Here is a 26382-nt window from a genome sequence, read left to right as displayed (position 1 = left end):
ATTTACTATTGCACCAAAAAGAATAAAATACCTAGGAATAAACTTAACCAGGGAGGTGAAATATCTGTGCTTTGAAAACTATGAAACATTAATGAAAGAAATTGAAGACCAAACAAACAAATGGAAAAATATTCCACGCTCACGGATTAGAAGGATCAATATTGTTAAAGTGTATATACTACCCAAAGCAATCTATAACTTCAAAGCAATCCCTATCAAAATATTGGCAGCATTTTTCTAAATCTAGAATAGATAATACTAAAATTGTAAAGCCACAAAAGGCTGAAGCAATCTTGAGAAAGAACAAACCTTCAAGTATCACAATTCTACATTTTAAGACATACTACAAAGATATAGTAATCAAAACAGTATGGCACTGGCCTAAAACAGACACATAGATCAAAAGAACAAAATAGAGAGTGCAGAAATAAATCCATGTCTATATGGTCAAGTAGTCTGTTTCAGAGGAAGGACAGTCTTTCCAACAGAAAAACTGGGAAAACTGGACAGCTACATGGAAAAGAATGAAACTGGACCACTTTCTTACACCATACACAAAAGTAAACTCAAAATGAGTTACAGACCTAAATGTGAGACCTGAAATCATAAAAATCCTAGAAGAAGAACACAAGCAGTAATTTCTTTGATATAGCCCTTAGCAACATTTTTCCAGATATGCCTTCTCAGGCAAGGACAACAAAAGCAAAAATAAAGTATTAAGGTTACACAAAAACAAAAAGCCTTTGTACAGTGAAGGAAACCATCAACAAAAGAAAAAGATAACCTACTTAATGGGAGAAGATATTTGCAAGTGATATATTTGATAAGGGGTTAATATCCAGAATAAATAAAGAACTTATACAACTCAACACCCAGAAAAGCCCACAACCCCCCACCCCAAATCCCCTAAATAATCCAATTTAGAAATGGCCAGAGGGGGATGTCTGGTTGGTTCAGTGGTTGAGCATCAGCCTTCAGCTCAGACTGAAGATCAAGTCCTGTACTGAGCTTCCCCCGGGGAGCCTGCTCTCCCTCTGTTTCTCCCTCTGCCTATGTCTCTGACTCTTTCTGTGTGTCTCTCATAAATAAATAAATAAAATCCTTTTTTTTTTTTAAAGAAAGAAATAGCCAGAGACCTGAATAGACATTTTTCCAAAGAAGACATACAGTGGCCAACAGACACATGGAAAGATGCTCAGCGTCACTAATCATCAGGGAAATGCATGTCAAAACCACAATGAGATAGCACCTTATACCTGTCAGAATAGCTAGAATCAAATAAATAAATAAATAAATAAATAAATAAATAAATAAATAAATAAAATAAAATAAAAAGACAAGAAATAGCAAATGTTAGCAGGGATGTGGAGAAAACGAACTCTTGTGCACTCTTGATGGAATATAAATAAGTGCAGTTACTGTAGAAAATAGTCCTCAAAAAAATTAAAAATAGAACTACCCTATGATCGAGTAATTGCACCTCTGGATGTTTACCCAAAGAATATGAAAACACGGGGCTGTCTGGATGGTTCAATTGGTTAAATGTTGGACTCTTGATTTGGCTCAGGTCATGATCTGAGGATTCTGAGATCCTTCATGGAATCTGCTTAAGATTCTCTCTCCTTCTCCTGCTGCCCCCCACTCTCTAAAAAAGGGGGAAAAGAGGATGAAACCTCTAATTTGAAGGGATATGTGCACCCCTATGTTTATTGCATCATTATTTACAATAGCCAAGATATGGAAGGAACTTAAGAGTTCATCAATAGATGAATGGATAAAGAAGATGTAGTACACACCCATATGCACACACTGGATATTATGCAGTAATAAAAAAGGATAAAATCTTGCCATTTGCAACAACATGGATGGACCTAGAAGGTATTATACTAAATGAAATAAGTCATACTGAGAAAGACATCTGATTTCACTCATGTGTGGAATCTAAAAAAACAAAGCAAAGGAATAAACAAAAGTGGAATCAGTCTGATAAATACAGAGAACAAACTGATGGTTGAGAGGGCAGCATGGTAGGGGATGGGCAAAATGAATGAAGGGGAGTAGGAGGTAAAGGCTTCCAATTATGGAATGAATAAATCATAGGAATAAAGGTACAGCCTAGGGAATATAGTCCATGATACTGTAATAGTGTTGTATGGTGACAGAAGGTAGCTACACTATGATGTGAGTCACTATGTTATGCACCTGAAACTAATGTAGCATTGCATGTCAAGTATACTCAAAATTTTTTTCAAAAATTTTAAACAATATTTTGTGAGGTCAAATAAGGCTTGCTAGAAGGACAAATCTGCTTATCAGGTTACCATGCATACTCAGGGGGGACCGGAAGGATGTGGAGCTGAATGATCTTTAGGTTTGAAGATGATACTGCTTTCCATACATTGAACATCTCAGTTTTGGTCCTGTGGACTCCAAAACTAGGATACTATTTTTGCCTCAGGGAACTTGTTATGCCCTTTGCAAGGATCATGACCCTTGTAACCTGGTATCTTAATGACAAGAACACTGAAGTTAATTAGAATGGTAGATTCCTCTCATAGTATGTAAGTTATTGCTTTGATATTAAGGGAATTATTTGTGAATCATGTTGGGACCTTAGTAGTGTGGTCTAGCAAGGAGGCTGTGGATGTTAGGAAACTAAAATTTTTATTGTCTAGCTCTTTATGAAAAAGTTTGCCAGTGTCTTGTCAAGTCAATCAAACTGAGAAAACTTAGATTGGTAGCTGACTTGGTGACTAGTGACTGGCTTGGAAACAAGTAGGTATGGCTTGGTTACTGGTGGATATGACCTGGTGAGTGGTGACTATGAATTGATGACAGATGGCTGATCTGGTAACTGATGACTATGGCCTTAGTTTAGAATGACTTGGTGATTGGTGACTGTAGTTTCACTATAGGGGACTGAGACTTGGTGACTGGTGATCATGATGAGATAACTGGTGACTGTGGTTTGGTTATAATCAACATATTTTGGTGATTGGTGACTGTGAACTGGTGTCTATGTCTTAGTGGCTGGTGATTGTGACATAGTTACTGGTGACTATGGTTTGGCCTGGTTTTAGGGGACTATGAACTGATGACTATGGGTTGGTGACTAGTGAATATCAACTGGTGACTGTTAACTGTGGCTTGGTTATAGGTGACTGTGAACTGTTAACTATGGCTTGGTGACTGGTGAATGTGAGCTGGTAACTGGTGACTGTAGCTTGGGTATCTGAAGACTCACTTCAGAAACATTAGGAATACTGGGCTTTGGGCAGCAAGGTCAATTTGTCACCCATCACTACTATCAAAATTGTGCCTTAGTTGTTGAGTCTTTGGGTAAAAACTGTAAAGGGCTCATCCAGGTCTGCTTTTTGTTGTACAGTTATGAGAAGTGCAGGGATTGGTTTTTAGTCATTTATATAAAGAAGTATTTTCTAGGGCAGGCTGGGTGGCTCGGAGGTTTAGTGCTGCCTTCAGCCCAGGGCCTGATCCTGGAGACCTAGGATCGAGTCCCATGTTGGGCTCCCTGCATGGAGCCTGCTTCTCCCTCCGCCTGTGTCTCTGCCTCTCTGTCTCTCTGTTTCTCATGAGTAAATAAATAAAATCTTTTTTTTTTAAAGAAGTATTTTCTAAAGGAAATGGAATTTAATGTTTTATAAAATGGTTTCTGTGTGGAAAAAGCTCAATAGTTGTGGTTTTTTTCCTTCCCTTGCTAAATTGTAGTTAATGCACCACTTCACAGCCATTGAGATTTTGACTGAATCTCTTATTTTCTTTTAATTTATAATTCCTTTCTTATGATCCTTTTCTTTTTAAGGACAGGCATATCCTTACCACAGGATTGTGTTTCATAAGACATTAATCTTCTATAAAGGCTTATTATGAGTTTTAAAATTGAGTTTCTAATGACATTTATCAAGTAGACTATAGCAAGAAACATGTGAATTCTCCTTAGATTTAGTAAATTTCATTGTATCAATCATAAAACCCATATGTTCTCTTCTGTACCTGGGCAGAGCAAGGGAGTGGAACAGATTGTTATATGTAGAAAGGAGAGCGCAGTTCTGTGGCAATAATGGTGTTACAGATGCCAACCTTCTTACATGTGAAGGACAGAGAAGTTATTTTATATGAGGATATTGACTATATAATGCCTAGAGAATTTGGAAGGGTCAACATTGTTTTGAATATATGTCATGGTCCTTGGAAGTCCATTCTTCTGGTCTTTGAATCTCCCTACCCATCAATATCAAACCACATTTTCAATTTAACAAAGGGTTGCTGACAGGAGGTATTTTAAGCCACAAGAAGTTAAGTCCTTGTGATACTGAAATCGGTATTTTTCCCACGGTACATATTTCTATTTAGGTGGAGTAAAACTTAACCATTTTAGTATGAGCATCTATTTGAGGTCTTTTGTTTGTATTTAAGTCGTCAGATCCACTTTTGCCCTATTTTAAAAATCTTTTTGATCTTTGTTTTACATACAACTTTCATACATATATGCTTTCAGAGCTGGATGAACTATATCACCTCTCTGGGCCTTAAGTGCTCATCTAATGAAGGGACGAGTTCTACAGCAACTTCTGCTCTGATAGTCTCTGACAGAAAGACTCTCAGACTGTATCTATGATAAAATCATTACTAGAGAAATTGACTTGTTTTCCTAAAAATAGCTGTGGGCTGCATACAGTTTTGTACCATCCATACCCCCTCTTTTATACAACTCAAGACTGGTTGCCTGCATCAATGGGATAGCTAATTTATAGCCAAGCTAACACACTTACATGAGCTATGCCATCTTGGTCTTATGTATTCCTTTAATTAGTTGACTAAGCTAATTAGACTCATTGAACCCTCAACAATACCTATTAAAGTTCTAACATTTCTCCCCAGATATCTATCTTCCAGTAAAAGAAGTAATTTAGTACCTGGGAAGAAGGGAGGTCTGTGACAATGGTTCATCTACAGATGTCATTCACTGAGAGAAGAGAGAAGACTGAGAATCCCTTTATGCGTGCTGTGCCCCTGTCAGTGAGTGGGGTCTAGCCATCATTGTTCAATAAGTGCTTTAAAAAAAAAAAAGTTAAAATTTGTTTAAAAATTGGCCACAGAGAAATGAGAAGAGTTTAGACAACCTTTTTGGTGTATATACTAACAATTGAGGATTATTTTTTCTAAGTTGTCTGTTCCTCGAAATTATAAAGCAAACGAGTAATGTGCAAGTCAAAGGCATTATGATACTATCCCAACTCTTCCATTAAAATATGAAAATTAAACATTAAAAGGTTAACCTTTAATTAAAAGAATGTTAAGTTGATCTGAAGTAATAAGGACAATAATTAATATTTAATGACATAGCTGAATAAAAGACTACATATTCTTGTAGGGATAACCACTTTTATCTGGGGTAACAGGAAGAGGTTATTATTTCAATTCACTGTGTGGGTTTTCAAGATGAACCCCTGAAATTCTAGTATCTCCACTCATGGGAACATCTAAATGAACAATATGGAAAAAGGCTGATTAAGCTTTATTTCCATAGATTTCTCCAAAATCTGGACTCATCTACTATGAAGAAGTTGAATGCTGTGTTTTTTCTAACTCTCTTATTCACGAATTCTGAAATTTGGAATGTGACTAACAAGCAACTCTTGGTTCCTTGTTTGTTGTGTTCCAGCTTGGAAAGAACTGAGACATTACCACCAGTATTGAAGCTAGATTGCAAATAGTAGTTGGTCTTAAAAACACCAACAAAAATTTACTATTGTCTTCTCAGCTGTTTTCTGAGAGTTACTAGTGTAGTAAATGAAAGGCTATGTATTTGCCTAAAAATATTAAGGGCTATATATTAAAGGCTGTAGCATGTTTATATCTCGTGTAGTGTCAAATAATTACCATCTTGGTAGTCTATAATTTAAATTTTTTTCTTATTTTGGACTTCCTGACTTTTCAAAGCGAGTCAATTGTGATTGAATATGAATCATCTAGTATGAATCTAACGTGAAACAACTATAGTATGTGTATATGTGTGAATGAGTAGAGTGTAGCTTGAGGGGAATACTGGTCAGTGTTTGAGATCAGCTATATCAGAAACATCTCTATCTCATCCTTTTCAGTAACCTTCTGGTTAGGTTTTATGGTCCCAAATTTATAGATATGACCATGAAGTCACTAGGTCCATATGTGATAAGTCCTGAATTGGAATCTGGCTTTGTGTTGTCTGGCTCCAAAACTCTGCTTCTTAAGGTTTTTGCTCACTGTCTATGCATATTTTTTCTCAAACAGAAATATGACTTTCATGTATTATATTTAGCAAAGCTAAAACTGCCAAGCTTACATAAAGACTGTGTCTGATCTCAACGTTTTTCTTGTTTGTATAAAAATATGTTGTTTTCTCTTTTGACTTCTGTTTTCTTTGTATCTACCTACTTAGAGTAAAAATAAATAATATTTTGAATGACCAATCCACTTACATGAGGTGCTCCAAAAATATAATACTATATTATCTGTTCTTAAGAATCATTAAATCCAATTATTTGGTAAAGGTTATAGATGTGTTTACATGTGTGTGTATGCATGTGTTTACAGAGTTGTCAGAGTAGCAACCATGAAGTTTCCAGAATATATTTTATTATAGTAATATATTTATATTATAAAGTAATACCTTAAAAGCTGAATTGTTAAAATAGGTATCACAATATACTAGAAAATAATCAGAACTTGGCTTAAAATAAAATGGTAACATAGCTTACACAACGAAACAGTTTATGGAAACTTAGACATAGCATCAGGGCACATAAAGGCAAATTCTAATGCAAAAGAACAACAAAAAAAGAAGGTATCAAAGATTTCAACATATGAAGAGCACTACAATAATGAAACTATGGAGTTAGTAGAATTTGCAACATTAAACTCTAATATTAACCTAATGATGTCAAAGTCCATGGAGAATCCAACCAGAAGTTGGAATCTTGCATACTGCACAGCACAGGAGCCAGCCCTGGAATCACATGTGTAAATAGTTTCAGATTTTTCAATTTTTGAAAGAGAATTAGAGCATTGGAGTTTGAATACAATACTTATTATGTGTGTGTCCATGCCAAGTTCAGAGCCATAAATAGAGGCTCAAGAAGTTTCCCTAAGCCTTTGCTTCCTTTGTCTGCTTTGTATGTGCCACTTCTCCTAGATCCACAGATGATTTGAACCCCGTCACATCATAGACAGTCTTGAGAGTTGTATTGAAATTCCAAGTGAAACTCTTTCACAAATGTATAATCTTCAGGCTTCCAAGAATTGCTTCCTGTTCTGAGCTTGGTTACACTGCATGGGCCATCATGGTGGCCATCATCACTGCCCTTCCTCCACTCTGTGGGAACTCTTACATTCTTTCTTGCATGTAAAAGGAGCTTCTCTTTTGGGTCCCCAAATTCTTCCCTGGCCATCAGACACTTCTGTACTGACAAGGCACTAGTTTTCTAGACTTCTCCAGAGGTTTCAGTATTTTTTCTAACTGCTTTTGTGACTTGTGCATTTAATAAATTGCATGTAAGTTCTCAAATAATGTAAGAAATATTTATATTTGTGTTTTCTCCTCACTTTTCAACTTCTTTAATCATTTGAGCAGGTGTCATATTTCATACTTTAAAGGCTATGAATTTTAGGTTCTTTCATCTTTGCCCTCTGTGCTCACAGGACTTGCTTCTAGATTTATCACCAAGGATCACCAAATAATTGAGTAGCACATTTCATTTATGCTCTAGTAAGCAAAACATTGGAATTCACCATAAATAATCTAGAATAAGAAGGCATATTATCCTACTCTAATGCAATAAAGTATGTCAGTAAATTTGGAGAAATCATAGTATGATGTCTTTAATGGTTTTTGGAGGAATTGAAGGACAGGAAAACCTAGACTTCAGGATTTCTACATTATCTATTTTCTTGCTCTGTATTTCTTGATACATTGACTTTTCTGGTTTAAAGTGCTATAATTGTTCATCATGCAGGCCTTTTCCACCCTTTAAGACTATATGTTTGACTAGCATTTTCCAGCAATGGGAAAATATGATTCTGTTAGATTTTCAGATGCATTTTTAAAATTTAAGTTTATTACACAGAAAGCATGGACTTATAATTCATTTGATTTAATAATTTTAATCAATGTGTATGGACATTTTGTCACATTTTTTACCTACCTTACACAGTTACCCAGTTTTTAATATTTCATATGGCATATATGGGCTTCTATCCCGGGATATCAGTGGTCTCTCTTCTGAGACAAGAGATGAGAGCCTTGGAATCAGGAGAGTGCAAAAGAAAGAAATTTACTTTAAAGGAGTTATAAGAGAGATAACATCTGTGTTTGTGAACTCTATTTCTATTTCAGGACCCCTTAATTCCTTTGCACTACTATTTTAAGGTCATTTCCCTTCTTTCAGACCCGCCTGAGATTGGTGCCACAGGCATGTGGGACCATCTGGGGTAGATGATTGGATTCTGATCTGTCCAGAAAAAAACTGACCCACTCCTATTATTTTCTGTCCTTTGTTAGTCTAACTATGTGTTTGCTAGTTTAATGAGCTAAGAAAACTAGAGTCTCTAAAAGTGACTCCAAAGTGTTCCTTGGGATACTATTAAATATTATGTGGTAAATTGAGGCCATAACCAAACACTTTTGGGAACTATTTGATTAAACAAAATTTATTTCTATAGTGAAGTGCTTTTTTTCTTAAGATTTTATTTGTTTATTCATGAGAGGCACACCGAGAGAGAGAGAGAGAGAGAGAGAGAGAGGCAGAGACACAGGCAGAGGGAGAAGCAGGCTTCATGCAGGGAGCCTGACGTGGAACACATACCCCGGTCTCCAGGATCACACCCTGTGCTGAAGGCAGCGCTAAACCGCTGAGCCATGAGGGCTGTCCCTGGTGAAGCACTTCTAAGAGACTTTAGTAAGCAATGAATCTCCAAGCAATGCATCAAATGTTCAGTATTCTTCAAACTTATTACTCTATAGAAACTTATTTTATGGAATTACCTTTTAGAGTCATTGTACAAGAAAATAAATTTGGAGAGATGATAAAACAAGTTATAAAATATTGATAATGGTTAAATGTATTATAAATATCTAAGGACAGTTTTTTTTCATCTCAAGGTATATGGACATGCCTTTTCTCTTTACCAATTACAGCAAACAAAATTTTAGTCCCCCCCTCAATTTTAACATCTCTGCAAACTGACACAGATGTAGAAATGGCATTTTCATGGGTAAAGAATTTTTCTTAGACATAGAAATTCAAGTTGGTTTTTTTTTTTAGATTTTATTTATTTCACTCGGCATATTATAAGAAGTCAATCGGAGAAGGACAATCATAAGGGTTGTGGAAGGGGAGGAGGACCGGGGAATAGGATGACTGGGTGATGGGCAATAAGGAGGGCACTTGATGGGATGAGCATTAGGTATTGTACTATATGCTGGAAAATTGAATTTAAGCAAAAATTGAGAAAAATTAAAAAAAATATTTATTTGTTCATGAGAGACACGGAGAGAGAGAGGCAGAGACATAGGTAGAGGGAGAAGCAGGCTTCATGCAGGGATCCCAATGCAGCACTCAATTCTGGGACCTTGGGGTCACGCTCTGAACTAAAGGCAGACACTCAACCATTGAGCCACCCAGGCATCCCAGTCTTTCTTATTTTCTAATATAGAAATAAAACTTTATAAATATGCCTTTAGGACCATCTAATTATTTATGAATGAGGTATTGTCATTGTTTTTTTCAGTTCTGAGAGTATTAAAATATCTAATATTACTACTTCAACCATGAGGCTTTTGTAAATGTAACTTACATTTTGAAGTATATGTTTCTTTAAGTTATCTTTTTGATATTGATTTTTAAATTTATTGGATTATGATGAAAGAAGGTAATTTGTATGATAGAATTTTTTCTCATTTGTTCAAAATTATTTTTATGATTGAATATAGCATAAGTCCAAAGAAAATAAGGAAGACATTTTTCTTAAAAAAGAAAAGTGAAATTGAATAAAATGGAAAAAATAAACATTGGAAGGATAAAAATATCAAATGTTAGTCCTTAGAAAAGGCTAATGGAGTGAACAAATCTCTGGTAAGGACAATTAAGAAAAAAGAGAGCACAAATAAATGGCACTAATAAATTGGTGTCATTGGTACAGAGCAAGTAGAAATTTAAAAGATAATATGAAATGCCATGAATAACTACACTAACAAAGTTAGAAATTGGAAAATTCTTAGGAAGAAATTAAATGAGGAAAACTGGCTCAAAAAGAAACAAAATACATGGATAGTTCTATAATAAGAGATTAGGGATGCCTGGCTGGCTCATTCAGTAGAGCATACCACTCTTAATCTCAGGGTTGTGAGTTAAAGCCCCACATTGGGTGTGAAGCCTACTTAAAATTCAAAAGAAAAATAAAAAAAAATATTAAACATTAGTTTAAAATGTACTTAAAAAGAAAACTTCAAACCTTCATATATATATATATATATATATATATATATATATATATATTCTATACTATACTTCACTTTTAAAACATGCAGTCCCTGAAGACTTCATTTTGCTTCGGGGGTACCTCTATGGAGTTTCAACACTTCAGTCTCCAAAATGATTAATGATTTTCATATTCAGAATTTGTTACGAAGAAGCACGTTTGTTTGTTATACATCAGACAGGTTATTCTGAATGGATATATATATTTACAGGAAAGTTCTCCCAATTTTTAAAGGAATAGATAATCCTATTATTATATAAACTCACTTAGAGAATAGAGGTATTATAGGCCAAATTGTAATCCTGTCTGAAGATTGGTTAATGATTTCACTTTGGTGAAAAATGAGGACCTTGGACCACCACACCACTAATAAAACAGAAGAAATTACATAAGTGTACCTGGAACTGGACGGCTTTACTTTCATAATTTGACATCTGTTTCTCCCAGTGAAGTACTCAGATCCTGGAAAAGCACATTTCTGGTGATCAAGAGCTCAGAACTTCTGGGTGTCTGGCCTTTTGTGTTATTCTAACCCAAGGAGCCACTTCATCTCCTCCTTAACCTTCATCACAGTATCACACAAATATAACTCTGTGTTTTAATTCCCATGGCTTGCTCCTTGTATCCAGGTTTTGAGTACACCTCTTTATGGTTTATTTACAGATATCCTGTATCCTGTGGCTTAGAGATTTTCCAAAATAGTTTTCCCCACTCCTGCCTCTTAGAGTTTTTGTTGGTTCATTTTGAGCTCAGCAATAATTTAGATTTATTATTCATTGCAGTTCCTTTAACACCTAGATATCTAATCAAAGGCCATTCAGAATAACCTGTCTGATGTATAACAAACAAACGTGCTTCTTCGTAACAAATTCTGAATATGAAAATCATTAATCATTTTGGAGACTGAAGTGTTGAAACTCCATAGAGGTACCCCCGAAGCAAAATGAAGTCTTCAGGGACTGCATGTTTTAAAAGTGAAGTATAGTTGACTAGTTGACACATAGTATTACATTAATTTCAGGTGTACAACACAGTGATTCAACAACTCTATGCGTTATGTTGTGCTTACCACAAGTGTGGCTCCCATCTGTCACCATACAGTGCTATTACAATACCGTACGCTATATTCTTTATGTTGTACCTTTCATCCTCATAACTTTTTCATTCCATAAGTGGAATACTATACCTCCCATTCCCTTCACCCATTTTTCCCAGACCTCCTACTCTTCCCCTCTGGCAACAATGAATTTGTTGTCTGTATTTATGGATCTGTTTCTGCTTTTTTGTTTTGTTTTTAGGTTCCACATCTACATGAGATAATATTGTATTTGTCTCTTTCTAACTGATTTATTTCACTTAGTATAATACCCCCTAGTTCCATTCATGCTGTCACAAATAAGCAGAACTCATTCTTCCTTTTAGCTAACATTCCATTGTGTATAGATACCAGGTCTTCTTTATCCATTCATTTATCGGTGGATGCCATAGGTTGCTGCCGTATTTTGGCTCTTGTGATTAGTGCTGCGATAAACACAGGGGTGCATATGTCTTTTCAAAGTCATGTTTTCATTTTCTTGAGGTAGATGCCCAGATCATTTGACATTTTTATTTTTAATTTTTCGAGGACTCTTCATACATTTTTTCTACAGTGGCTGCACCTATTTACATTCTCAGCAACAATGCATGGTTCCTTTTTCTCCACATCCGTGCCAAACCTTTTTATTTATTGTCTTTCTGATACTAGCCATTCTAATAGGTTTAAAGTGATATCTCATTGTGATTTCCCTACAAGTGATATTGAACATCTTCCCATGTATCTGTTGGCCATCTGAAAGTCTTTTTTGGAGAAATATCTATTCAGATCCTCTGCCAATTTTAAATTGGATTATTATTATTATCATTACTTTCTTTTTGGTGGTAATTCGTGTAAGTTCTTTATATTCTGTGTGTTAACTCCTTATTGGTTATGTCATTACAAATCTCTTCTATTCATTAGGTTGCCTTTCTGTTTTGTTGATGCCTTCCCTTTTATTTTGGTGTAATCTCAAGAGTTTATTTATGCTTTTGTTTCTATTGCCTCAGGAGAAGTATCTAGACAAATGTTGCTAAGGCCAATGTCAAAGAAATTACTATCTCTGTTTCCTTTTAGGAATTTATGGTTTCACATCTCATATTTAGGTCTTTAATTCATTTTGAGTTTATTTTTATATATGGTGTAAGAAAGTGGTCCAGTTTCATTCTTTTGCATGTAACTGTCAGGGACTTCATTCTTGATATTTCCCACTTGTTACTCTCTTCTCTGATCTCTGACAACATATAATATAATAGAAATTGTTACTTTATTTCATAACTCTTGGTACTCCATTTGGTTTATCTTATCTTTTAGTTCCCATAAAGACAAAAGCCCCATTTTTTTTCCCAAAAGCCCCATATTTTAAGTAGTTTATATGGACGTTAGCTTTTATAAGGTGCTGGGTCAACATGAAGGCTCAAAAATTAAATGTTAATTGATTAGTTTTATTGTTGATTAAAGCACTGTTTATTCATTTAGCTCAATTTTTTTCAGGGGCCAGCTTTCCTCATTAGTTAATTGAAAAAAAAAAAAAGTACATGAACTCCTCAGGCCTGTACAGACATAACCCGAAAGACTTCATCACACTCTGAAATCATCACACTGAAGCTGTTTTCACTGATCATTGCTTTTTAGGGAACTGCCCAGGAGCATTTGAAGAGGTCTGTGTTCCCTTTTATAATGCTGTCAGTGTAAATGCCTGGGGAAGAAAGACACCTTATGCACACTTTTGCCAGATAAACTTGGAGTTTCTGAAATACAGAAATACACTAACTGCAGTGATTGATATATATTTTTTCCACCTCAGCAGCATACAAGGTGATACAATATTGGGCAAGGACATAAACCATATTCAGGAAGCCAGCACATCCTCTGGTACTCTGTCAGTCAAAATACATCAATCTTAGACTGAGATGAAAGTCTGTCATGCAGGAGTACTGTCCAATTTTCTTTATGGATGTGAGATTGGATCTGTTACTAGTGCCTAACTTCCAGCAACAAGGCAACTGTCCTGCCATGTTTCACTTCAGATGCATAACCATTTTCAAGTGCAAGGATTCAGAAAGTAGTTGATTACCAGGTGTTATGGTAGGATCATTAAAAATCAGTTCCACCAGGCTGGACATCTGCAGGTAGTGAATAACAAAATATCTCAGTTCCTGGGCAGGGAGGGCAGCATACCATAGTGACTAATAGTGGTACTACTTTGTGCAAAGACATCCCAGGTTAACTTTGGTTCATAGTTCTCCAGATGGCATTTTTCATTTCTTAATTTGTACCCACAATATATGTTGACATGCAATAATAAGTAAGAGAGTGTTTAGTTGAGTAAGTATTTGTTACTGAATTAAAATACTTAAAACATAATGAGTGCTAAAATAGTATGTACAATGTACCAGGGGATAGCAAAGAAGAATCTATTAAATTAGCCAAGGTAGCTATTCAATTCTGGAACTCCATAGATGTGAATTTGGTCACTAGAAGAATCTAATATCTGACTCAACTGAAGGCTCCTGCTGTGTGTACATTTTAATATTTTTCTTATCCAATTTGTCATTACCTTTTGTTGTAAATACTTATTTAATGGCCTGTCTCCCTAGAGATTTTAGAGAGGAACCATCCAATAGAAATCCAGTGCAAAACCCAATTGCAAGCCACTTACATAATTTTATATTTTCTAATAGCAATGTTAACAAAAGCAAAAATAACAGATGAATTTAATTTTAGTACTGTATTTATTTAACCAAACATATTTAAAATATTTTTTTTGTTTTATTGGTTTTTTTAATTTTTTTTATTTTTATAATATATTTATTTTTTATTGGTGTTCAGTGCCAACATACAGAATAACACCCAGTGCTCATCCCGTCAAGTGCCCCCCTCAGTGCCCGTCACCCATTCACCCCCACCCCCACCCTCCTCCCCTTCCACCACCCCTAGTTCGTTTCCCAGAGTTAGGAGTCTTTATGTTCTGTCTCCCTTTCTGATATTTCCCACACATTTCTTCTCCCTTCCCTTATATTCCCTTTCACTATTATTTATATTCCCCAAATGAATGAGAACATATAATGTTTGTCCTTCTCCGATTGACTTACTTCACTCAGCATAATACCTTCCAGCTCCATCCACGTTGAAGCAAATGGTGGGTATTTATCATTTCCAATGACTGAGTATTATTCCATTGTATACACAAACCACATCTTCTTTATCCATTCATCTTTCGATGGACACCGAGGCTCCTTCCACAGTTTGGCTATTGTGGACATTGCTGCTAGAAACATTGGGGTGCAGGTGTCCCAGCGTTTCATTGCATCTGTATCTTTGGGGTAAATCCCCAACAGTGCAATTGCTGGGTCGTAGGGCAGGTCTATTTTTAACTCTTTGAGGAACCTCCACAGTTTTCCAGAGTGGCTGCACCAGTTCACATTCCCACCAACAGTGTAAGAGGGTTCCCTTTTCTCCGCATCCTCTCCAACATTTGTGGTTTCCTGCCTTGTTAATTTTCCCCATTCTCACTGGTGTGAGATGGTATCTCATTGTGGTTTTGATTTGTATTTCCCTAATGGCAAGTGATGTAGAGCATTTTCTCATGTGTGTGTTGGCCATGTCTGTGTCTTCCTCTGTGAGATTTCTGTTCATGTCTTTTGCCCATTTCGTGATTGGATTGTTTGTGTCTTTGGTGTTGAGTTTAATAAGTTCTTTATAGATCTTGGAAACTAGCCCTTTATCTGATACGTCATTTGCAAATATCTTCTCCCATTCTGTAGTTGTCTTTTAGTTTTGTTGACTGTATCCTTTGCTGTGCAAAAGCTTCTTATCTTGATGAGGTCCCAATAGTTCATTTTTGCTTTTGTTTCTTTTGCCTTCGTGGATGTATCTTTTTTTTTTTTTTAAGATTTATTCATTTATTTATTATAGACATAGAGAGAGAGAGGTAGAGACACAGGCAGAGGGAGAATCAGGCTCCATGCTGGGAGCCCGACGTGGGACTCGATCCTGGGACTCCAGGATCGCGCCCTGGGCCGAAGGCAGGTGCCAAACCGCTGAGCCACCCAGGGATACCCTTCGTGGATGTATCTTGCAAGAAGTTACTATGGCCGAGTTCAAAAAGGGTGTTGCCTGTGTTCTCCTCTAGGATTTTGATGGAATCTTGTCTCACATTTAGATCTTTCATCCATTTTGAGTTTATCTTTGTGTATGGTGAAAGACAGTGGTCTAGTTTCATTCTTCGGCATGTGGATGTCCAATTTTCCCAGCACCATCTATTGAAGAGACTGTCTTTCTTCCAGTGGATAGTCTTTCCTCCTTTATCGAATATTAGTTGACCATAAAGTTCAGGGTCCACTTCTGGGTTCTCTGTTCTGTTCCATTGATCTATGTCTGTTTTTCTGCCGGTACCACACTGTCTTGATGACCACAGCTTTGTAGTACAACTGAAATCTGGCATTGTGATGCCCCCAGATATCGTTTTCTTTTTTAAAATTCCCCTGGCTATTTGGGGTCTTTTCTGATTCCACACAAATCTTAAAATAATTTGTTCTAACTCTCTGAAGAAAGTCCATGGTATTTTGATAGGGATTGCATTAAACGTGTAAATTGCCTTGGGTAACATTGACACGTGGAGGTTAAGGACCATCCTGCTAAAAGATGAAAGGGTCAACCAGGAAATTAAGGAAGAATTAAAAAGATTCATGGAAACTAATGAGAATGAAGATACAACCGTTCAAAATCTTTGGGATGCAGCAAAAGCAGTCCTAAGGGGGAAATACATCGCAATACAAGCATCCATTCAAAAACTGGAAAGAACTTAAATACAAAAGCTAACCTTACACCTAAAGGAGCTAGAGAAAAAAAGAGCAGATAGACCCGACACCCAGCAGAAGAAGAGAGTTAATTAAGATTCGAGCAGAACTCAACGAAATCGAGACCAGAAGAACTGTGGAACAGATCAACAGAACCAGGAGTTGGTTCTTTGAAAGAATTAATAAGATAGATAAACCATTAGCCAGCCTTATTAAAAAGAAGAGAGAGAAGACTCAAATTAATAAAATCATGAATGAGAAAGGAGAGATCACTACCAACACCAAGTAAATACAAACGATTTTGAAAACATATTATGAACAGCTATACACCAATAAATTAGGCAATCTAGAAGAATTGGACGCATTCCTGGAAAGCCACAAACTACCAAAACTGGAACAGGAAGAAATAGAAAACCTGAACAGGCCAATAACCAGGGAGGAAATTGAGGCAGTCATCAAAAACCTCCCAAGACACAAAAGTCCAGGGCCAGATGGCTTCCCAGGGGAATTCTATCAAACATTTAAAGAAGAAACCATACCTATTCTCCTAAAGCTGTTTGGAAAGATAGAAAGAGATGGAGTACTTCCAAATTCGTTCTATGAGGCCAGCATCACCTTAATTCCAAAACCAGACAAAGACCCCACCAAAAAGGAGAATTACAGACCAATATCCCTGATGGACATGGATGCAAAAATTCTCAACAAGATACTAGCCAATTGGATCCAACAATACATTAAGAAAATTATTCACCATGACCAAGTAGGATTTTTCCCCGGGACACAAGACTGGTTCAACACTCATAAAACAATCAATGTGATTCATCATATCAGCAAGAGAAAAACCAAGAACCATATGATCCTCTCATTAGATGCAGAGAAAGCATTTGACAAAATACAGCATCCATTCCTGATCAAAACTCTTCAGAGTGTAGGGAAAGAGGGAACATTCCTCAACATCTTAAAAGCCATCTACGAAAAGCCCACAGCAAATCTCATTCTCAATGGGGAAGCACTGGGAGCCTTTTCCCTAAGATCAGGAACAAGACAGGGATGTCCACTCTCACCATTGCTATTCAACATAGTACTGGAAGTCCTAGTCTCAGCAATCAGACAACAAAAAGACATTAAAGGCATTCAAATTGGCAAAGAAGAAGTCAAATTCTACCTTTTTGCCGATGACATGATACTCTACCTAGAAAACCCAAAAGCCTCCACCCCAAGATTGCTAGAACTCATACAGCAATTTGGTAGCATGGCAGGATACAAAATCAATGCCCAGAAATCAATGGCATTTCTATACACTAAAAATGAGACCGAAGAAAGGGAAATTAAGGAGTCAATCCCATTTACAATTGCACCCAAAAGCATAAGATACCTAGGAATAAACCTAACCAAATATGTAAAGGATCTATACCCTAAAAACTATAGAACACTTCTGAAAGAAATTGGGGAAGACACAAAGAGATGGAAAAATATTCCATGCTCATGGATTGGCAGAATTAATATTGTGAAAATGTCAATGTTACCCAGGGTAATTTACAAGTTTAAAATATTTTTAATATTTAATATAATTTTTAGATGATATACTTTATGTTTATATTTTGGGGAAGACTTCACAATGTAGTTATAGCACATCTGTATTTGGACAAGTCACATTTCATACCCAGCAGTCCCATGTGGCTAGTAGCTACCATGTTGGAATGCAAAGCTTTACAAGAACTCCATGTAGACAGAGAAAGATTAGATGTGTCTTGTTTACTGCTTCATCCTAATTGGTTAGCACAGTATTTGGGGTTCAGTAAATATTTGATGAATAAATAATTTTTTGTAAAGGCCCTTGACAAATAAGAGAGAGTTGGGTGTGTTCAAGAATGATTGCTTTAAGCAGTGGATTCAGGCCTATTTTTCTTAAGTTGAAGCAGCACTCTTCATTAGCAGCACAGCTAAGTTTTGAAAAGTATTTTAGAAAAATGCAACAACCACTGAATCTCATTAGTGAATAGATTTAAAAGGGAAGCCTTGAGTATGAAGTACTACAGCACGTCTCTACAAAGGACTGGTGTGCACTAATGAGAAGAAAATGGCGGTCTGTGGTAGTGTTGTAATTGCATTTAAAACATGTCCCTCATGATCGAATTACAACTATTCCTTAGATATTCTGTGACTGATGATCCTGTATGTGATTTATTGGAGCCCTTTGATTTTTCTACTCTCTTCTTTTGCTATTTTATCATTAATCTGTGTAATTACTTATTATGAACCTAGGAGATGAAATGGATTACAAACCAGGAAAGTGAAAACTAGGTCAGTAGAATTTAATTACTGAGAAACTTTTATTGGAAAGTGTTTAATGCAAATAAACTAAGGTATAATAATTACTAAGCATCATTGGAAGATACGATTCAGAAGATAATCCTTTTTGAGGACGAAACAATACTAGTTATATTCCACATAACTTTAGGAAAAAGTAAAATACTGCAAGTAAAACCACCCATATTGTTCTATATTGTCATCATAACACATCTGAACTATAAATGAACAAGCAAGTTTAATTTATGGTACTAATCTGTCGATACTTTTAAAGTTTGTCTGGCAATATATAATTATTAAAGAATCAAATTCACTTATGAGAGCAAATACTAAGAAATTCTATAGGTCACTAATCATCTGCTAAGAATGTGAGGTTTTGAAAAAATACCATTGAAGGCCAATTCCTTTTTTTCATGAACAAGTCAGTGGTTTCTCATTTAGGTAGAATCTCTGGAGTCTGAGATGTTGTGCTGAAAAGGAAGGATGTGTGTTACAAACTACCACATTTCCCTGGAAGAAGCTGATCGTCATATGAAAGTCTACTGATGAGTTTAAGCAGGTAAAAAATATTTAGTACTTATTTTTTTGTACTTTATTTTGTGTTTTTGTATTAGGCTAAATATTGTCACAGATTCAGAAGCAGTAAAAAGCATGGCTAGAACCTTTTGGAAGCCAGTAGTAATAATTAAAGAAGTATTACACACTAAACTATTAGGAACTGTTTCTTCACAGAGAGAGTTCTGAGTAAGGGGACATTGGTGAGGTTGGAAAAATGAGGAGAGGCTTCATGAGAAGAATGAGTTTGGATTTCAGTTTGAAAGCTGTGTAGGTAAGAAGACAGAGTACAAAGGTGCTGAGGCATAACTGGAGTGCTGTTTAGGAGGAAACTGGGTGAAGATAAGTGTAGGTGCTGGGAAGTATTATAGGGTCCTAGTGACAGATGAAGTTGAGTGTCTTGAAAGTCAGGCAAGGTGATTCTTGTGGTCGAAAATGAGCTGCCAAATAACAAACCCTAGCGACTTAAGTTTCCTAATTTTTTGAATTGATTAAAGTGTCTCTCATTCAGAGGCAGAAGATATGACTCCGTTTTTTTTTTTTTTTCTTTCCCAGATTGATGAAAACTGAGAAATATTTCTAAGATACAAATGATAGGATACAGCAAAACATGGAGGGGATGGTACTAAAAGAGAAGAAGGGACAAAAAGTAACTAAAAACTCACCTTTTAGTATGATTGAAAGATAGTATGATGTTAAAAAATGTCATGTATTTAAGGTTGAAAAGATACATTTGTTTTGGGACACCATATTTATCAAGATAGGTTAAGCTTATACTACATAATAAATGATCCCCAGATCTCCGTGTTTTTGTGCTGAGAAAAACGTACTCTGTCCAAATTGTTCAGCTCTGTTCTCACTGCCTCTCTGCAGCAGCTGCCCTCCATGTGGTGATTCAGTGATCCAGGCTGCTTTGATCTGGTGGTTCTGTGTTCGTAAGGCGAGGTTGCCTCTGGATCATAGAAGCAGACAGAGAGATTGGAAAATGGTACCGGTTTTTTTTTTTTTTTTCCCCACCAACTCAGTACAGAATGATGCATTTTTGCTCATGTATCCATTAGCCAGAACCATCGTATTTCCCGTAATAACTACAAGGGGCTTGACAAGTAGAGACTGATAGATCCAGAAAACAAAGAAACAACTAGATAATGGTACCTAATCAACCAAAAAGTCAACAATAGAATACTGAGAGTGAAAATATTCACAATACAGTTGGTGATATAGGATTGAAGTTCAATGTAGGGCTGAGAATAAGCATCTTATTGTCATTGTTATGGATATTAGTGTTACTGTCTTAGAGAAGTTAGCATTTAGGAGCAGTGGTTTTAAAAGTATTGAAGTGGCTGATTCTGCGCAGCTGTAGCAAAGATATTTTGGATTTGAACTGGGGCCTAGTCTGAAACCAAGTCTGCTCTTAATCATTGTAATACACTCTTTTCTTTACTTATATCACAACTGAGTTAGCAATTTGGACTGAACAGTTATAAAATGGTCATCAATAAATTATTTAACTGAATAGAAGACGTTTAAATATAAATTTATCTAGTATGTTTAGGCTTAAAGATCAACCAAACCATATCTTGATTACATAAGGTATGGTGCTTTTGTTACCTGTATCCTAGGTTGTAAAGTAAATGGTCCCATTCTCAAGTCAAAGGTCCTTTTCTGGTGGCCTTTTTGAAGTCTCCTGATGGAATATTATACACATAGAAAGGAGACCAAAGATTGTGGACAGGCAGGTTTCAGATGAATTCCTGGTCCTGGCACATGCCATCTAGGATCACTGTGTCCTATCAGCTAATATGAGAAGCATTGTTGCTGAACTTCAGGGGAAATCTGTGTTTTAATCAATGCTCTGGCAAGATGCCAACAGGTATTATTTTATCTATCTTCCCCAAATTTTTATTGCTTATATTTGATAGGAATGAAATAATCAATATTTTTATTCAGGGATGAGTGGGTATATAAGGCTCTATTATTGATATTAAGGTCATTATCATTGTTGTTCATTGAGAGCCTGTCACTATTTTATCATTCAAGTCCTTCAGCTTATTAACTGAATCAGTCTATCTCAGAACAACAGACAATCTTATCAGATTAATATTAATTGTACCACATGTAAAATGGCCCTATTGGTTGAATCTACTTAATCTACAATAATGATAAGGAAGGTCTCATGTGTAAAAAGTAGTAGTAGCCAGGGACAAGAACTACACTGACAAGGTTGGGTAAGAATCTGTAGAAACTATTCCTCTTGGGTGGAGTCTAAGAATTTTCATTTCTGAGAAGTTCCTGATAATGACAATGCTCTTGGTCTGGGAACCACAGTTTGAGAATCACTGTTGTTTTGAGACAAACTGAATGACAAACTCTGGGGGTAGCAGCCATAATCCATGTTTTGTTAAACTAAACTAAACCTGTGTTCAGGTTACCAATGCATATAAGGTTTGAGAATCACTGATTTAGTAACATTGAACAAACTGCATCTAGACTAATTTACCTTTATTCAACAAATGGTCAAAATTTTAAAGAAGATAGTTCCAATTTTATTGATCTGCCATTTACTAGGCAGGTTTTATAGGAGCCAAGGATACAAAGTTTGTTTGTTTAAAGATTTATTTATTTACTTTAGAGAAAGAGAGAGGGCAGGGGTGGGACAGAGGGAGAGAGAGGGAGAAAGAATCCTCAAGCAGACTCCCTGCTGAGAATGGAACCCAATGCAGGGCTCAATCCCAGGACCCTGAAATCATGACCTGAGCCAAAATCAAGAGTTAGATGCTTAACGGACTGAGCCACCCAGGCACCCCAAGGATACAAAGTTTAATAGGACACCATCTTTTACTCCAGGAACTAACAACAGTCTATTAGTGGAGAAAGACACGTAAGCAAATAAATGCCAAGATGCCATCACATAATCTAGGGTTGAAATACAGAGGACATCTTTAATGTTGTGGTTTGAGGGAAGGGAGGGGAACCTGAAAGGTTCAGAAAGGAGCCTTTAGGCACAGTGTTTAAGCATTACCTCCTCTCTGAAGCCTGAGCAAGGTCTTGAAACTTATTTATACAGGTGGTAAAAGGTGAGAAGGAAGGACATTTCAGGCAGAAGGAACTACATTGCAATGAAACATCTCTGGAATGTAAACTATTAGTGTGAAACATTTAAGGAATGTTAACTACTTGGGTATGAAGCATTTAGAGGATGTGAACTAGTTTGCTATGAAACATTTCAGGAATACTAACTAGTCTGGTTGACAAGAGTAAAGGGTACTCACTAACCTGGAACAGAGCTAATTGGCTATTGGCATGTGTTTTACTGTTGGCTAAGATGTTGAAATACTTCCATCTGACTAGCAAATTGCCATTGCTTTAAATCCCACGTGTGGTCCTCTGGCTGACAGACTGGCTCAGTCTACCTCTTTTTCCTAAAACTTTCCCAACTCTAATAACTCACAGGGTAATTGATCCCACACTGCAGAAGACCTTCAGGGCCACTGCTGCTTGTTTCTGGTTGGTTGGTGCCTAGGCCTTGCTGGTTTTTAATATCACCATTGCATTGATATAAAGAGTCCAAATGTAGGGATGTCCAGATCATGAGGGCTTTGTATGCTGTAGTAAGACCTGAACTTCATACTATAGATATTTGCAGATGCGATAAAAGTGCCTACAATGTTTTCAGATAATTGTCTGTCATGAGGGCAAAATATATTCAGGAAGAATCCAGAATATTCTGATTTTTTATTTCCCATAAGATCTTTACCTTTGCCAGCAGGATAAACATCCAGCCATCTGTTATTCAGTCAGTTGGAAATCTCTAACACCATGAAATTCCTCATACGTACATGTAGTTAAAACTAATGTTTAAAACAAATAAGAGGCCCTTAAGGGCAACAACGTATTCACTTTTGTAGGCTTTCTAGCACCGATTGCTGAGTCTTCTATGTAGTTAAGGTTCAATACATATTTGTTGAATACATTCTGCATCATCAAAGAACAAATTATAATGATAATATTTTAATGACAAATACTTATTGTGGGGAGGGAATTTGATTTTTTGAAAAATAGAAACCCTTGCAAACTATATATTTAATAATATTTTCAACATTAATATTAGATATTTTGGATTATAGAAATTCTGATTCTACCAGATTTTATCATTTTCAAGAGAGAGAATATAAATATTAAATATCTTTAGAGTGGTGATCATCTTATTAGTTGTGCTTGCCTCATCATTATTATGTAATGTTAGGATAATATATTAATAACAGATGGGCCGATAATATAAGGAAATAGTATAAGCAGTGGACATAAGAATCAATGATAGTCTCTTTTCAAATATACATGGATATTTTATTTAAAGTATCATTTAAGGAGGAATAAATTTGAGTCCACTATTTAAAGAAATATGCTTGTTTGATGATGGGGAAAGATAAAGACAAACAAAAGAGAATTTTTCTATTTCTAGTAATTATTTCTTTGAATGTCAGAGAACTAGATTTATCATGTAATTTCGGTATTTTTGCCTGAGGGTAATCTCTTAGATAATCTGTCTTAATGGATTTTTTTTTTTTTGAAATGCAGCAGTATTTTATGAATTTCCTTGTGCCTACTTGCTACTTTACTCTGATTATTATCTTTAGTTATTTTTTAAAAGACTTGGCCCCCTAGAGTCTGGGTTACAGCAAATTTGGCCACATGAATGAACCAGAGAGTAGTAATTTCATACAATTACTCCATTCCCCAGGGTTAGGTGAGTTAGGGTAGTGTGTGCTCAAGTATTTTATCAGAGGCCAAAATAATAAAGTCAGTTTGTGAAGAGAGTTACACAATATTTCCTCAAGAGGACCATGAAGAGTTCTAGAAGGTTTGTAGAGACTACTACCAAAATCAAAACAAAGAAGTGAACTTTCCCTTCCAAATAAACCAAGGGATAAGGCTAGAAGGAAATAGTTTAAGGACTAATAAAAAAAATATTTTCCAATACACAGTTAACCCTAAGGTTTTGGGGGAAAGTTCTTGGATAATAGAATTAATTAAGAAAGCAATTATGAGAGACATTGAGACTTTAGGGAACATCCTGTCACCCAGCAAATTTGTAACCTCTCTCCTTGAGTGAAATATAGTTGGGCATCTAATTCAGCATTCTTCTAGAAGAGCAATAGTGACTGGCTTGATGCTGGCTATGGTTTGCAGATGGAGTTTTCTTCACATATGGTCTGGTCCTCAGCTTTGCAGCTTTAGAAATACATCTTACCTATTCCTTAGGGTTGCAGTTTATGGGGGAACACCAACCTGAATGTAGAAGACTAGTTTTTCAACAAGAAGGTCAATTGTTTTTGCCATATATAGAATGCTCTCTAGAGTGCCTTCCGTAAAGGACCCACTCAAACACATCAGAAGATCTGGTCTCTGTTAAGCAGACTGAGATGTCTCATTCAACTGACCAACATGCTCTCTTCCAGTAGGAGAATCCAGCTGCCAAGAAGTTAAGACTAAGGAGAAAAGCAATGAGAAACAAACTAATTTTAAAGGATAGTATGATCAATTATGATAGCACAATGCACTCTTTTTTTTTTTTTTTTTTTAGATCTATAACCTGGTAAACAAATCAGAAAATAGATATAGTCAAATATGCCTTACCTTCGTTAGTGCTGGAGTAACACAGGAAAAACATTTTTACTACATTGCTTGTTTTCCAAAGATACAAGTCTTTTTCGTTATATGATATCATATTACAATTTCCAAAATGGTATACTTCCATTTAATCTCTGTATTTTAAACTTCTAAAAATTTATTTATTTATTTATTTGTTCATTTATTTATTTATGAGAAACACACACACACACACAAGAGGCATAGATATAGGCAAAAGGAAAAGCAGTATCCCTGTGGAAAGCCTGATGTGGTATTTGATCCCAGGACTCTGGGATCACATCCTGAGCCAATAGCAGATGCTCAACCACTGAGCCACCTGGGTGCTCCTATATTTTAGACTTTTATGTTAGTGTTTTCCAGGCTCTAGTTCAGGTTTCTGGTACATGGCATTTTGATGTACAGATATATTTGATGATCCATTGATATTCTTAATGAGTATATTAAATGCCACCATGACTATGGCTCAAAAAATGTAAGAATGAGGAAAGTTATGAGAGAACATTTGAAAGTTCATACAGAAAGGTATTTTATAAATAATGGAAAATATAGATTTTCAGGATAAATGGATCTCAAGTTGAATTCCAGTTCTGATACCACCTAGTCATGTGATCCTGGGCAAATTACTCAACTACTATAAGCTTTAATATACTCATCTTTAATGTGTAAATATTGCAAATATTTTAGGGTTTTCTGAGGATAGAAAATAACATTATGTACCTAGAACATGCCTGATACATAGTAAAAATTTAATAAAAGATAGCTCTAATATTAATATATGATGAGGATTATGATGGTGATTTCACTGTGGCTTTCTGAGTTGATGATGTCATGACTTAGTATAGAGCGAGGTTGGCAAGAGTTTAATCTGAGCCAAGATATCTGTATTTGTCACTAACATGGGAAACCAAAATATAGTCAAGTTTAACTAAAAACACCTGAAACCAGAAGGGTAAGATTCAGAGAAACCACAAATTTAATACTCAAAAGTTTATTTTTCTTTAGGTTTATGACAAAGGATCAACATAAACTCCCAAAGTGGATAAGGAATAAAATACACATATGTCTGATAGCTAGATTAGAGCATCACAATGAAGACATCTGGCCTAGAGATATAAAATTATAGTTTATTTTTTGCATAGAATGGGCCAGTTGCTCTGCTATGCTCTTCCTCATACATCTATATCTTTAACCTGTGGAATAGATATTTCTATTGCCATTTTACAGATGGGAAAACTGAAGGTTGTTTGAACCAAGGAAAACAATAGAAAGTAGGGACAAAATGGCTTGTTGTTAGGTTGTAGGGAGAATCCCACACAGGGTAGAAGTTTAATCTGTAAGAGCCTGAATCCAAGGAATCGACCTGTGCAGTGGTATTGAGGGATCAGTGCTGACGTATTCTCTGAGAAGCTTTTCCTTGTTCCTAGACTAGATTAAGGCTTCTACAGTTTGCTGCCA

General features: G+C 35.9%; 2 long non-coding RNA genes across 2 annotated transcripts in view; one reads left to right on the top strand and one right to left on the bottom strand.

Annotated features, from left to right (window-relative positions):
• The window catches only part of LOC140601523 (uncharacterized), a 602967-nt gene that overhangs the window by 243780 nt on the left and 332805 nt on the right, over positions 1-26382 (top strand). The window contains exon 8 of the long non-coding RNA XR_012004538.1: positions 19162-19279. This is a non-coding gene — a long non-coding RNA (uncharacterized lncRNA). The remainder of the gene's footprint in view (positions 1-19161; positions 19280-26382) is intronic.
• On the bottom strand, positions 181-24757 carry LOC140601527 (uncharacterized). Its single transcript, XR_012004542.1, has 2 exons — positions 24565-24757; positions 181-20227 (listed from the first exon to the last, which is right to left on the bottom strand). It is a non-coding gene; the product is annotated as an uncharacterized lncRNA (long non-coding RNA).

Source organism: Canis lupus, chromosome 12, assembly GCF_048164855.1.
Source record: "Canis lupus baileyi chromosome 12, mCanLup2.hap1, whole genome shotgun sequence".
Taxonomy (NCBI): Eukaryota; Metazoa; Chordata; class Mammalia; order Carnivora; family Canidae; genus Canis; species Canis lupus.
Note: the sequence above shows the minus strand (reverse complement) of the source record. Positions and strands in the feature narration are given on the sequence as shown.